We start from the raw sequence: 14985 nt of genomic DNA on the forward strand, positions 1-14985 counted from the left end.
CCTTTCCACTGGGCTGGCTCCTCTCTTCCCAGTGCATTCCCGTGGCACTGCCTGGTGCCAGCTCCCTGGATGCCGACTTTGGGCTCTGCTCCCACTGTCAGTGCCCACAGTCACCACTGAGGACGCTGGCCACTGGGGCTCAGAGGAATTAGAGTGACGGTGACCTCTCCCTGGAGGAAGTGGCCCTGAGGAGAAGTGATCGTGGTGGAGAGACAGGAGGCACGGGGCCAGGTTGCATTGCCTGCCTTGCCTGCATCTCTAGCTTGCGGGCTGTTTCCTGGCCTTGACAGCAAGTTCCTGATTGAAGAGCGTTGTTTCCACTTCTGAATTACTAGATTATAGTAGAGTGATAACAGCTGATGCGTATGAGCACTTACTGTGTGCTGGGCACTGGCTCTTCTACATACATCCCCTAATTAGCTTACAGGTGCTGTCCGTTGACCCTTTCCCTTTACAGGTACTGTGCCATTATTCTACCCAAGGGCATCCACCATGTGCTCAGCTGTCTTCTCCCCCAGGTCCCCATGGGAGTGGCCCACCAGAAGGGCAGGGCGGGGCAGGGCATGGGCTGGCTATGGCCCAAGGCAGTGCCTCCCTTGGCTGCCCTGTGTGTCTCATATCAATGCAGCCTGTGCACTGAGGCTGGGGGTCAGAAGAGAACAGTGCCTGTGGGCATCATAGCCGAGAACTGAGGGCCCTCTGCTGAATAAATACCTTCCCTGGCCAGGGCTCAGATCTGCGTGTGGGACATGAGTGCCACCTCCCCCGGTGCTAGGATGCCCTTTCCAAGCAACCCCAAGCCGTTTAGAAAAAGGGACAGGGCAAAAAATATGAGCAGACCGTTCATCAAAGGAATGAGATCCTGAAAAAGATGCTCAGCATCAACAATCTTTAGGGAAAGGTGAATCAAATCTATGAAAAGGTGCCCCATATACTTATTAGAATGGTGACAATTAAAAAAGACCAATGACACTAAATGCTGGCAAGGATGTGGAAGAAATGGAAGTCCTGTCTATGGCAATGGGAATGAAAAATGGTACAACCACTTCAGGAAACTTTGCGGCTGTTTCTGTAAGTTAAATACACACGCTGATCCCATTCCTAGGGATTTACCCGAGAGCAATGAAAATATATATCCACGCGGAAACTTGTACGCAAATGTTCATAGGAGCACTATTCACCATAGCTGAGAAACGAAAACAACCCAGATGCCCATCAGTTCACAAAAGGATAAGAGACTGCCCAGGCTGGGTCAGACCCAGATCCTGGAACACTTGGGTCCTGATGTGGGACCTTGTGGTTGGGGTGGATGAGGCTCAGAGACCAGGAAGTGTTGTGGTTTAGATCGGAAATGTCCCCTAAAGTCTCATGTATTTGGAGGCGGGGCCTGGTTGGAGGAAGTGGGTTACTAGGATGTGTGCTGTGTGCTTGTGTCTCTCTCTCCGCGTCTCTGTCTCTCTCTCTGTGTGTCTCTGTCTCTGTCCGCCCCCCCCCCCTTCTGCTTCCTGGCTACCACAGGATGAGCATTTGTCTTCTACAATGCTGTTTATGCTTTGCAGCCGGAATACTATGGACTGGATCCACTAAAACTGTAAGCCAAAATAAATCCCTCCTCCTTTAATTTGCAGGTGTTTTGTTTCAGTGATAGAAAAGTGATTAATGTGGGAGGGGAAAGGTTGGTAAGGAAGGAAACATTTTCAAGAGCAAACGGAACTCATTTCATGCATCAGTGAAACACTGTTGCTGCCAACCAGGCCCTCCCTGGTGCTGGGGACAGAGTCAGGGACTGGATGGCCACCTCACTCAGCACTGTAGGGCTGGCCCAGCAGGATGGGGCCCATGGGGCTGGCCAGAGCCTTTCTCTGGGTGAGAGCGACTAGGTTGGGCCTCGCCGGGATGTGGATGGTCAGAGTCTGTGGGGCTGACACTGGCCCTTGAGCCTCACTTTCCTTATCCTTCAGCTCAGGGATGCTGTGAGTACAGAGAGGTAAGCTGAGGCAGGGGCTGACACAGGTTGGGAGGAAGGAAGGGACTCCCCCGACTCCTGCTGATGGGGTGGGGAGGCCCACCCCAGCCAGACCGGGAGCTGTGCCCCATGCCCCTGCTCCCATCTCAGGGCGAGGGCTGCTCAGAGGACAGAGGCTGGGGTTCCTGGGCCCAGCTTCTCAGACCTGTTTCCTTGCCGGGCAATGGACAGCACGAGTGCCCCCTAAGACGTGTGGCAGGCCATACGGCCCAGTGAAGGCAGGAAAGGCCCAGCCGGCAGTGCCAGTGCTGGAAGTCCCATCCCTCCTGCTCCTGGGACTCTCAGCCCCTTCCCTCCGCAGGGGTTGGAGTGCAGGGAGGGAAGAGGAGCTTTGGCTGGGGGAGGCTCCATCTCAGGGCCCAGCAGAGCCGGAGGGCATCCGTATACCTTCTCCGACGGGTCCCTGCTCACTTTTGGCTGCGAGGCCCCATGCTCCTCTGAAGAAGCCTTTAGGAAGGACATTTCAGTCATCCCATGCCCTAAACAGTGTTCAGCTTACAAGTCTGTCTGCGTGGCCCCAAGCAGCTAGTCCATAGGCCACAGCGGTCTCCATGGCCTTGCTAAGTGGACTGGGCTTGTCCTCTAAGCCAGAGTTAGACCAGATGCAAGCCAGGCGTGTCTGCCACCACTCTTACACCACTTGGTACCCTGGCCCCCTTACTCCCCAGTGGTTTTGAACGAGGTTGTTAGTTCTTTGTTGTTATTGAGTTTTAGAAGTTCCCCACAGATTCTGTATATTAATCCTTTATCAGATATGTAATTTACAAATACTGCCTCCCATTCTGTGGGCTGCCTCTACCCCAACCACGTCCCCACTGATGAATCCTTAGTGTGTGTATTAGTCAGCCCCAGCTGTCATAACAAATACCACAGACTTGGTGGCTTAAACACAGACTTTATCATCTCACAATTCTCGAGTTAGCTGTTCAAGACCAAGCTGGTGGCAGGGCTGGTTGCTGGTGAGAGTTCGCTTCTTTATGGATGGCTGCCTTATCCCTGTGTCCTCACAAGGCAGAGAGAGAAACCTCTGGCATCTCTTCCTCTTCCATAAGGACACCAGCACCACGGGACCTGGACTCTACCTTAACGTCTTCATCTGATCTTAATTTACCCCCTGAAGGCCCTACCTTCAAATGCAGTGACTCTGGGGGTGGCGCTTCAACATATGGACTTGGGAGAAGGGACACAGTACAGTGTACAGCAGCTTGTTTTCATATTGAGTTACTGTCAGCTAAACAAGACATAGATAGGTTAAGTGACCCTCAGGCTCAGTGGCTTTGAGCCAGAAGCTTGAGCACATGAGAGGGCTGACGAGGCTCTGGATTTGTGATGCACTGCTATGACCTTCACTTGACTTGCTGGCTGCCTCCGAGCCACTGGGCTCTCATCCAGCTCTGCTGGGGCATGAAACTGTGTAGCTTTGTCTGTCTAATTAACAGTCACAGATGTAGCATGTCTTGGATATGTTTCTTATTATTTCTGGAGAATGGCTGGCCTTTCCAGAAACCGTCTCCAAGACTGCTGTCTCATTCCAGCCGGCGGAGAAATGATGCGTTAGTGGTCATGCTCAGTGTGACCGTTATCTTCACTTTATTAGCTGCCTCTTTTCTTAATTAGCTGCTTATGCAAGCATCCCTCCCCCCACCCCTGTAGATACCAATCAATAATCTCCAGCCCAGTTTTTTTAGCCAATCTCCTATTTTGTCACCTCGCCAGTTCCCTGACTAGAAGGTTAATAATTTTTGACATGTGTTCAAGAGTAACTGCCGTTAAGCAATGTTCCTTCCACGCAATTACTCACAGTCTGCAGCGTCTTCAGGCAGCCATCATTTCACATGAGAGCAGCTGCCTGGAGGATGCATTCCTGGAAGTGTGCACAGTGAGGATGGCTTGGCAGTGAGCACTCTTCCCGCCCTCCTTTTTGTGTTTCTTCAAAAATCCGGAAGGTGAGCAATTACATTTCCTGCCTCCCTTGCTGCTAGAGTTCTAGATGGGAACTGAGTTCTGCCCAGTGGTGCGCTTAACAACCAGCTCTGGCAAATGAAATGAAAAAGGAAAGTGCCCTTGCATGCAGTGCTTGCTGATTTCTTTGATGGAAATACTTCCACCACGGGCAGTTTCAATGGTGCTGGTCATGTCGTATGTATATCACGATATGGAGTCAGAACTGTCTTGCACACTGGCTCTTGCTGGGCTGAGCTGGCTGCAGCCCAGCCTTGGTTCTGCCAATTCATTGCTTGCCAACTTCAGTTCAAGGACAAGAGTCTCCTCCTGCTGCTTTTGGCTATTGCTGCTGGTAAGTGCAGTTTTGAGGTTGTTTTTCCTGTGGCAGCATTCCAGTGTCCACTCAGTCAGTTCGTGGGGTCAGGAGCCAGGAGGGGAGGCAGCTCTGGTCTCCTCTAGACCCTCAGGGCTGGGCTGGGAGACCAGGGCTCAGGTAACAGCACCCGGCCAGCTGGTCCCCAGGCCTTGTTCTAGGCATCATGCCAATAGGCCCTGCCTTTGTCTACTCCTCCAGCCTGCTCAATAAAATGGTAAGCCCCTCATTTCCTGTCAAAACCCCTGCTTGCTTAAAATGGTTAGAGTGGTTTCTGTTTCCTGTAACTAAATCCTGACTGATATAAAGTGGAACCTGAAACCACATCTTTGTTGTTGTTAAAGCAGCTCCGGCCAGACCTCCAACCTGTCTGTGCAGAGGATTTTAATGACTTGTGAGGTCTGCAAGGCCAATGATGAGAACATTGGCACCTACTGAGCTTGGTGACTCCCAGGACTCTAGAGACAGCGTCAGCAGGGGCTGAGAAGGACAAGCCTGCTGCCGGGACATTATGGCTTCTCAGGGTTCCTTCTCCCAGGCTGTGGAAGGCTGTCTGCCTTCACACAGCAGAGGCTAAATTCTAGGATACTAGTACCGGTGAGAAGCTGGATTTTCTTAGTCCCACACAACCAGGCACAAGTTATGAGACTGTGCCACTTCATTGATGACTCCAAGTACATTTGGAAGCTGCACTGACTCTGGTAGGCCTCATTTTTGGGCAGCAAAATGCTCCAGAAGGGCTGTGGGTCCTATGATCCCAGCAACCCTGACACTGCACCCACAGAGGCATTCTTTTAGATGGTTAAGGAGCGCCCCTTTGTTACATGCAGATACCTCTGGGAGGAGGAGGAGGCTGTTAGCGGCTCTCAGCACCTTAGTGTGAATGAATTTCCAGGTTCTTCCCAAGGTGGGAGCAGGTACTGGGTGGAGGGCTCAGTTGCCCGGAAATCAGGCACAGCCAAAGTGAGTCTGACAGCCAACAGCAACCAGCAGGTACTGGGAAAAGGGTTGGTTTGCATGGGACCCCCAGAGGTGGAGCCTGGGCTCTGGGACACAGTGCTGAGAACTGAGGTTTGGCCAGAGTGGCTCTGGGCAGCTCTGTCCCTTCCTGCTAACCCTTGAACCAACCTCTCTCCTCTCAGGGCCTCTGTCCTGTTTGTGAAACGAAGCTGGTACTGCTTGACCTCAGTAAGGCTCTCCTGAGGAAGGGATACGATGAACAGTGTTAGGCGGGCAGGCACGAGGGAAACAGAGTAAAGGGAATGGGATAGGAGTCGTCTCTCAGGTTCAGGCAATAAGGAGATGCCCTGGGTAGGAATCCAACAATAGTGCAGTGACCAAGACGGACCACCGGGGATTTTCGTTTTGTTTTGTTTTTTGTTACCAGGCATGATGAAACTCCTCCCATAGAAAATAGACTGCTGGTCTCCATTTCAAGCAATTGCCAGGGTTACCGCGAGTATATCGAAACCACAAATTCATATAATTTTATTTTATCCCTTAGCAAACTCTGTCTTCTACATGAAATTTAATTTGGAGAACTTCTGGATATACAGTTAGTCCAGAAATGTGCTCTTCCAAAGCATGTTGTGAGAGATCCGAAGCCATTGAGGGTGTGTTTCATGACAGAACAACAGTAGCACAGGGACTGCAGAGGAGAAGCTTCAAGTCACTTCAGTTCGGTCATTCTGTGTGACCACGGGAATTTTTGTGTTTAAAATTTAAAACAGGATAAGAGTGCAAACTACAAGATGAGTGCAAATTTTAGTTCATATAGGAAATATTTTATTAAGTTGGAACAATGTCCTTAAAAATGAAATGCGTTCTTTTAAAACTTTTTTTGTTTTTGAGCTTGCCGGACAGGTACAGTGCCACTGAGCTACATCCCTGGCCCCTTAAATTATTAATTAAAAGCTAAAGAATGTATCAAGAAAGGCAAATATTACAGAAATTATAATAACTGCTTAATCTTTACCTTTTGCAGATGTTTTAATTTTTTACTGAAATATAATCCATATTCCATTAAATTAATCATTTTCAAACACAACCACTAGAAGTAATTCTAGAACATTTTTATCACCTGAAAAATGAATCTCATACCATTAGTAGTCATTTCCCACACCCTCTAGCTCCAGCCACCCACTAAACTATGTGTTTGCTTATTCCAGGAATTTAATATAAATGGAATCATGCAATGTGAGATTGTTTTGTATCTAGTTTCTTTAACATAATGTTTTCAGGGTTCTGCCATATTGTGTCATGTCAGAATTCATTTTTATGACTGGACAATGTTCCTCTATGTGAATACATCACATTTTGTTTACCCGATCATAAGCTGATAGGCATTTATTTGGTTATTTCCCATTTTTATCTATTGTGAATACTGCTTCTGTGGAGATTCATGTATAAGATTTTGTGTAAAATAAATATTTTCCTTTTTCTGGGTTATATACCTAGAAACAGAATTTCTGGTTTTATGGGAACTCTGTGTAACTTTTTGAAGTATCACCAAACTATTTTTCTAAGTGGCTGTACCACTTAATATCCCAACACCAGTGGGTGAGGATTTCAGTTTCTCTACATTTTCACCAGTACTTATTAGTTGCCTTTAAAAAAGCCATTTGAGTAGCTGCAGAGTGATTCCTTATTGTGGTTTTGCTTTACCTTTCCCTGATGGTCTGTCATGTGGTATTTGGCCATTTGTAATTTTCTTTGAATACCTGTCATAGTCACTTTTCTCATTTCTGAGACAAAATGCTCAGCATCCACAATTTAAAGGAGGAGAGGTTTATTTTGGCCTCATACTTAGCCTATGGTTGGCTGGCTCCAGGCCAGGAATGGCATGGCAGGGAGGAGGACAGGAGAACGCTGCTCACACTGTAGTGACAGGAAAGCAGAGAGAGCTTAGGAAAGAGTCAAGGAGAGAGACGCGCCTTCCAGGCCATGTCCCAGTGGCCACCTTTGCTGATGAGGCCTCACCTCCCTGTATCAAGCCCTGATAACCCAGTTACTTTCCACCAGCCCTCACCAGTGAGCATGGGGCTTTGCAGGGGCATCCAGGTATAAACCATAACAATATTTATTCAGGCCTTTGGCCATTTTTAAATGGAGTTTTTTTATTATTCAGTTTTGAGAATTCTTTATATATTCTAGAAACAAATTTCTTGTCAGATTTGGAAGTATTTTTATCCCATTTTGAATTATCCATTCACATTCTTGGTGATGTCCTTAAAGCACAAGAGTGGTTTTTTTTTTGTTGTTATTTAAACATGTGTGTCTGATTTATTTCACTTAAGAGTATGGCCTCAAAGTCCATCCATTTAGCTATCAATGTCTGAAGCTCATCCTTCTTTATGGCAGAGTAGTACTCCATTGTATAAAAAACCCCACATCTTCTTTATCCACTCATCAGTTGATACCCATTTGGGCTGTTTCCAAGCTTTAGCTATTACAAATTGTGTTACTATAAACATGGGTGCACATATATCGCTGTGGCATATGATGCTTTTAATTCTTTGGAGAAGATTCCCAGTAGGGGAATAGCTGGGTCAAATGGGACCTCTAGTCCTAGTTCTTTGAGGTATCTCCATACTGATTTCCACAGTGGTTGCACCAAATCTACACTCCCACCAACAATGGAGAAGGGATCCTTTCTCCCCACAGCCCCACCAGCATTTGTTATTGGTTGATTTCTTGATAGCAGCCATTCTTCCTGGAGTGAGCTGGAATCTCAGCAGTTTTAATTTGCATAGGTGTTTAATTTTGATGATATCTATTGATGTTTTATTTTGCTTATGCTATCATATTTAGGAAAACATTGTGTATTGGTCAGCTTTCTTGTCTCTGAGACAAAATACCTGACACTCTCAAAGTGAAGAAGTTTATTTGGCTCACAGTTTCAGAGGGTCCAGTCCGTGATCAGCTGGCTCAAGGTGGGTCATGTGCACAGCGACTCACTTCTCCCGGCCAGGCCCCGCCTCCTCACAGCACCTTCAGCTGGGACCTGATCAGTGGATCAATCCACTGATGACTACAGTGACCCCGCGATCCAGTCACCTACCAAAGCTGGGCCCACTCTTCCTTTTCTCTCCCCAAGCACAGTCTCTCTTCTTTTTCCCGCTCCTCTCCCCCTCACCCTTTCTATCTCTTGTTTTTTCTTTCTGTCTCTCCTCTGTGACTGATTCTTCTGTCTCTCTCTGTCTCTCTCTCTCTGTCTCTCTCTCTCTCACATATCTCTGTCTCTCTCTCTTCTCTTTCTCTTTCTCTTTCTCTCCCCAGATGCCCAGGATAGAGCCTTCCCTGTACTCAGCTTCCTAAGGATAAAGGCTGTGTTTGGAAATCTCCAGGTTGGGGAATAGCAGAGAGGCGCTTGCCGAGTGAGGACTCTTCACTGCAGTCTGGCTCTCTCCCAGCTGCCACATGTGGTCTGACCTTGGGCCTGGCCATGTTGGTGGTTTCTGGTGTCCTGCTGGAGCCAGCCATACACTGGACGGTCAAGGGTTCTCTTCCAGGTCTGCTCACCCTCCCATGGGGAACCCTCTCTGGAGAAGCGTTTTCTTTCTTGGCCTTCTGTTCTTCATCACTAGCCAGTTGCCCTTTTCTACAGACTCTGGGAAAGGGGTGTGCATGGACATGAGGGTTGTCCTCTTACTGGGCCAAGGCTGTGTCCCCTAGCGCTGGGGCCTTGAAAGTGTCATTGTCCCTGCCAGCTGAGGAAGACAGCAGACCTCTAAGGTGCAGCCCAGCCTGGCTCAGCTGCACAAATGTGGTATTTAAATGTTTATTTTTAGTGGCTGCTGGTTAAATAGCAGCCTTCACTTTGGTGGAGGCAGTCCTGAAAAGTAAAAATAAATCAGATCTTCGCCTTGTCAGTTAATCCTACCAGACCCTGCTGTGTGGACTCTGGGCCCAGTGCCCCCATGTCGCGGGTGAACGGTGGGCCATGGTTGGAGGGGCCACACCGGGGGCCAGGCTGCTGGTGCTCACAGCTGCTCTCTGAGAAGCCCACAGCCCTGCCCTCCGGCCTCGAAGTCTGCCCTTGGCAGCTCACCCACCTCCCACTGGGCTCCTCCAGCTGGCAGGGACTGGAGGACCTTGACTCCTGTGGGTGCTCACTGGCCACCCTGACCTCAGCGCAGGTCAGCAGGCGCTGGCCTCAGTGAGGAGCACAGAACCCTCCAGCTGGGTGCTTTGCATTCTGTCTGTACTTCCTGCCAGCCCCAGGTCCACACTTGGAGGTCACCCTTCTGCTTGCCCCAGCCAGAGCCTGGCCCCGGAAGTGAGGAGCTAGTGGCTCCCTTTGTGCTGACGTTGGAGGGTGAGTGGTCTGAGTCCACCCTTTGGGGGCTCCTTTCCCTGCAGCAGCATGGACAGCTGGCCCTGGAGGGTCTTGAGGTGCAGTGACCCAAACCAGGACTTCTCTCCAGCTGGCACAGGGCCTGGCATCCCCACTGAGTGAAGCAGGCCTGGCTTGGGGTGGGGCGCCTGGAGGGCAGAGGCCACCCGGTGCCTCCTGGGCTGCAGCCTTGTGCCATACCAACAACCTTCAGAGTGACAGTGGCCCCCGAGGGGGGACCACAGCTCCCTTCCTTTTCAGATTTGAAAACCAAATCCTTTCCCAGCTCAGAGGTCACAAAGGGACATGGCTCAAACTTGGAGTTGTGCTGGGCACAGTGGCACATGTCTGTAACCTCAGCCTCTCTGGAGGCTGAGGCAGGAGTATCCCCAGTTCAACACCAGCCTGGGCAACTTAGCAAACTCCTGTTTCAAAAGAAAAAATTTATAAAAAGGACTTGGATGTGAAGGTCTTGGGTTCAAGCCTCAGTACTGGGGGAAGAAAAGAAAAAGAAATGGAAGGATTGGAGGCCCAGCTCAGTGGCAGAGCATTTGCCTGGCACGTGTGAGGCCCTGGACCCATACCCAGCACAGAGCTGTCTGCCTGTTCAGACCTCTTGGCCATCTTCTTGTTAAGGTGCTTATGATTGGCTACTGACACCTCCAAAGCGCTGATTACTTATCATCCTAGTGTCCCGCAAACCCAGATGGCAGAATGGCCTCTCCGCTCCCATTTTAGAGGGAGAGATTCCCTTGGTGCCCACTTAAATCACCTTTCTTATATTGTTACTTAGATACATGAAACTGAAATCAGGCCCAACCCCCACGCTCACGGCTTCCACAGACCCAGGCCACCAGGACCCATTTGCAATCTAAATGCAAACAAAGTGGAAAGAGGAATGAAATTCAAGCGAAGGGCAAGTTCACACCCCAGGTGATGTGGTTTGCTGCAGGACGATTTCCGCCTCGGTGCACTCCCTGGACTCAGGCCTCTGCACCTGCAGTGTCCCCTGCATTGTCGGTGCTTGGACTCAGGACTGTCTGCACAGAGCTTGCATAGGGTACCAGCCTACGTACCCACTCGGACCTGAGCCACAGGATGGGGACCTCGGCAGAGCTCCAGACATGGGCCCTGGCCAGGGAAGGAAAGGGAGGGGTGGGACTGGGGTGAGGGACCTCGGGACAGCAGGGACTGGGGAGTTATGGGCTTAGAGCAGGGAGAGGCCCAGAGGCACAGGTGAGGAAACCATTTTTGCCCAGGGTGAATGTGACAGGAAAACCTGTAGCCTCTAACCTGGGGCCACATACAAGCTGGGAAATCAGAATGACATTCTAGTCCTCCATCCCAAGAGTGGACGTTTGCCCTGGGAAGGGCAGCCCCCACCCCCCGCCCCAGGTCCTACTACAGCCTGCTGCCTGGCCGGGCCCCTCAAAGCCTGGACCAGATGTGCCACTGGCTGCTCCAGGCCTGGGGGTCCTGCGGCCTTCGCTGTTCCTGACCCCCCTTGGTCCCCTAAGAGTGAAGGGATAGGGCAGCTGGGCCTGTTCCAAGCCAGGGTGGCCACACAGGAAGGGCCACATCTGTTATGGTTGTGACCTGAAATGCCCCTCAAAGGCTCATTGTGTTGAAGGCTTGGGTGCCACTGATAGGTATTTGGTGGTAATTGGATCATGAGGGCTCTAACTTCCTCAAGTGGGTTAGTGGGCTAATTAGGAGGTGGGATCTAATTGGATGAAACTGGTCATGGGGGCCACGGCTTTGAGAGTGGATTTTGGCCCTGGCCCTCTCATCTCTGTTCTTAATCATCTCTCTTTCTCTCTCCCTCCCCCTCTCCCTCCCCCTCTCCCTCTCCTCCCTCTCTTTCTCCACTTTTCCCCCCACCCTCATTCCTGGCTACCATGACAGGAGCAGCTTTCTGTCTCCTTGCCCTTCCACCATGACGCTTCTGCCTTACCATGGGCCAAAGAGTAATGGAGCCAGCTACCTGTAGACTGAAATCTCTGAGACTGAGACCAAACAAACCTTTCCTCATTCAGTTGTGTATCTCAGGTATTTCTCACCGAAGGGCAGCCTGCCCGCTCCATGACTGACAGGATGGGGTGGCCCCGCCCCCCGGGCTGACTGATGGATCCGACTCCGTCCCCCCATCCAGCCCAGACTCGGGTCCAGCACAGTGAATGGGGCCCTGAAGTGCAGTGTGCAGCTCGGGGTCTCAGGCCTCCCGTTCAGAGCCTCTCCACCCACTGGCCGACTGACCTTGGTTTTGCCCCCTGCTATGGTCAGAGTCCCCCAAACCTCTAAGTTGAAGCTGAAGGCCGAGGTGATGGTGTCAGGAGGGGCAGCCCTCGGGAGGCCGTCAGGTCACAGGGCAGAGGTCTCACGGAAGAGATTAGTGCCCTTACAATGGGCTCGAGGGAGGGGCAGTGCCCCTTGCTTCTCTTCTGGCATGTGAGGACACAGTTTGTCCTCTCCGGAGGAGGCAGAGACTGGGCCCTCAGCAGACTGGAGTCATCTTGGTCTTGTACTTCCTGCCTCCAGAGCTGTGAGGAAACAAATTTCCCTTCTTTTTAAAGTAACCAGCTTAAGGTATTTTTTTCCAGCGATCTAAAGGGACTGAGACATTGTCTGGACTGGGGTTTCCTGTCTAGAAGATGGGTCTGTTGTGGATTCCATGAGGTCATATGGATCTTCTGCATTTGGTTCTAGCTAAGTAAGTGTGATCATAGGTAAATTCAGGTCTGTGTGTGTAGATCTATGTCTGTGTGTACAGCTACCTATAAAGTTTTATTAGCAAGCTAGAACAACAGCAACATGGCACCATGAGCCTCTCCCTGGGGCTGGGGCACCTGATTTGCCTGCCTCACTGCAAGGCTGTGCCCACATGACGCCTGGGGCAGAAGATGTGCTCCCAGCAGCACTTGCATCCTGATGGTTCTGACCCTCACCTGAAACAGCAAGAAATCCAGCTTCAGGCGGTGAGTCTTGGTTCAGGTGTTGATGGTACAGCACGGTCAGGAGGCCTTGCTTGCTGGGGGGGCTTCCCCAGTCACGAGGTCCCCTGGCCCCAACCCCCACTGTGAGCACACTGTGGAAGCCAAGCTCTGTGAAAGCTCCCTGGAAGTGGATGATGTATGGTATTAATAAAGGAGATGTGAAATATTCTATCAGGATGTTCATGCCAGAACCATGCTGGGAAGCACTGTGACCTCCCCTTCAGGTCTCTGCTGCATAAGAGTTGCCAAAGGGTTTACTTCCCCACGAAAGATCCTGCATTCAGACCCCCAGACTGGGTGGGGGCCCAAGAATTTGCCTTGCCAAGCTGTGGGGGCAGAGGGGCTGTTCAACAGGATTGCTAAGCTGGTAGGAGGTATCTCTTTAGCTTCTCTTGTGGGAGGCCTGCCTGTGATAAGGCTGAGAGAGACAGAGAAAGGGAGGGGAGGGAGGGAGAGGGGAGGGGAGAGAGGAGAAGAGGGGGAGAAGAAGGAGAAGGGGAAAGGCGAGAGGGAGAGAGAGAGGGAGGGAGAGAGAGAGAGAGCATGCCTGGATCAAGCCATAGCTGAAGCCATCAATTCAGGTATCTCAGAAATACGAACCTGTAAGCCCCAGTACATTCCCTCATTTTTCTTACAGCAGATGGATTGCGGTTGTAAGAGTCTTGAACGCCACAGGGATCATTACCTAAGAGGTAGAGAAATAAGGAGCATGTGAACCTGCTCATCTGTCTGCCCCAGGCTGCTGCTGTGCGGGCCCTGGGTCCAGTGCTGGGGGACAAGGGCGAATTATGTCCTCTGTCACAGATGTTGCTGTGAGGGTAAACATGAGACCAAGACACTGCCCTGTGCTGAGTGTCGGGGGAAGGGCTTCCCAGAGGAGGCGACACAGAGCTTGTCGCAGGAGAGAGAGAGTGGGCACGGCCATCAGTGAGTTGGGTGGCCAGTTTCGCTATGCTGGGGCTGGGCAGGGCAGTGGGCAGATAGCTGCAGTCCCCAGGGCTCTGGCAGGGCCCCAGGGCTGGCCCTTCTGCAGGGAGCGCTGGCAGGAAGAGGGTGGAGGGAAACTCAGGAGGACACGCGCGGCTGCGAACAGCAGAGAAGGAGGGAGAAAGTCCATTTTATAGCCCCAAATGGTAAAACTGTGTCCCTTTTCTTACGCAGTTGGACTTCTGGCAACTGAGCTCAAGACTGATGCACGCTGTGTCTTAGGGTGCTCTCCTGGGCTGAGCAGGGCCTGGAGCAGGCAGATGTGCTCACAGCTGCCCGGTGCCAGGATACCACAGCCACTGTCCTGCTCAGTCCAGCCCTGGGCTTTGGTGTCCAGGCGGGAGAAACTTGGCTCTGTTGAGCTTTTCAAAATAAAGTGGTTTTTATTTCATATTCACGAGAGAGGTTGCAAAAGAGACTCAGGGTCGCTGCTTTTCATATTATTTATGCATTTGCCCCCCCATCTCTCTTCCCAAAAGCAAGTCACAAAAGGGCCTTTGTTCTCCACAAGTTCAAAGCCAGCTCCTCCAAGGGGAGACTTCTGGGCGATCACACGGGAGGCTGCTGTTCCAACGGCTGGCTGTCAGAGCAGAAATACGGTCCGAGTCAGGGTTCCGGCAGTTTGCACGCTGCAGGAGCCGCCTGAATGGTTTCCAGTGTGACCTGGGCTGAGGGGCCAGGCTGGGGCAGGGGGAGCAGCCTGAATCCGCCTTGGCACACCTCGCCTCCATGGCTTCGGTTTCCTCATCAGCAGAACCGAGCGTGTGTACGCTGGACTCCATCAGAGGGTTCCATGGGGCGCCTGGGGTCGTCTTAGAAACAGGTGGGCTCGGGGGTACCCTGCCCTCTTCTGCCCTTCTGAAGGCTTGAGGGGTTGAGTGTGCAGGTCAGATTTTGTTTCAGGCAAACTTACTTTAAATAAAAGTTTGCAAAGAGCAGGCCCAGATCACGGTGAGGTCCTGGGAGATGCAGGGTCCGGGGTAGTGGGAGGGTCAGAGACTCAGGGCCTGGGAGCCTGTGCAGCCTTTAGCAGGTCCCTGGCTGCCTGGGGCTCCCCTGTCCTTCTGGAACCTGCAGTCCTGGCTGCCCGATAGGAGCCATGCCCAGGCGGGGACTGTAGTGCCCAGAGGTGCAGAGGGGGTCAGCCCCTGCCTGGTGGAGCCAGCAGAGCTTGGACAGGGGGACGTTTGCCTGTTAGACCTGGAGCTCTTGGTCCCTGTCCCCTGAGGAGGTATGTCAGGAACTCAGCACGGGGCACTCCAGCATCCCAGAGGAAATGGAGCAGGCAGCGCCTTTGGCCTCAGTCAAGTGTGGTCTCTGGTCTCCA

General features: G+C 51.5%; 1 long non-coding RNA gene across 3 annotated transcripts; it reads left to right on the plus strand.

Moving 5' to 3' along the window:
• The first annotated feature begins 2497 nt into the window (after positions 1–2497).
• Positions 2498–14051, plus strand: LOC101700076 (uncharacterized). Of its 3 annotated transcripts, none has more exons than XR_015441805.1 (4): positions 2498–3972; positions 10472–12388; positions 13309–13363; positions 13833–14051. It is a non-coding gene; the product is annotated as an uncharacterized LOC101700076 (long non-coding RNA). The 3 variants fall into 3 exon arrangements; XR_015441804.1 differs by having other exon boundaries at positions 3225–3972; positions 12279–12388; XR_015441806.1 differs by lacking the exon at positions 2498–3972 and having other exon boundaries at positions 3981–11727; positions 12279–12388.
• Positions 14052–14985: the final 934 nt, after the last annotated feature.

This window comes from Heterocephalus glaber, unplaced genomic scaffold (assembly GCF_053883595.1).
Source record: "Heterocephalus glaber isolate CG9 unplaced genomic scaffold, H.glaber_assembly_v1.0 deba00001531, whole genome shotgun sequence".
Lineage (NCBI taxonomy): Eukaryota > Metazoa > Chordata > Mammalia > Rodentia > Bathyergidae > Heterocephalus > Heterocephalus glaber.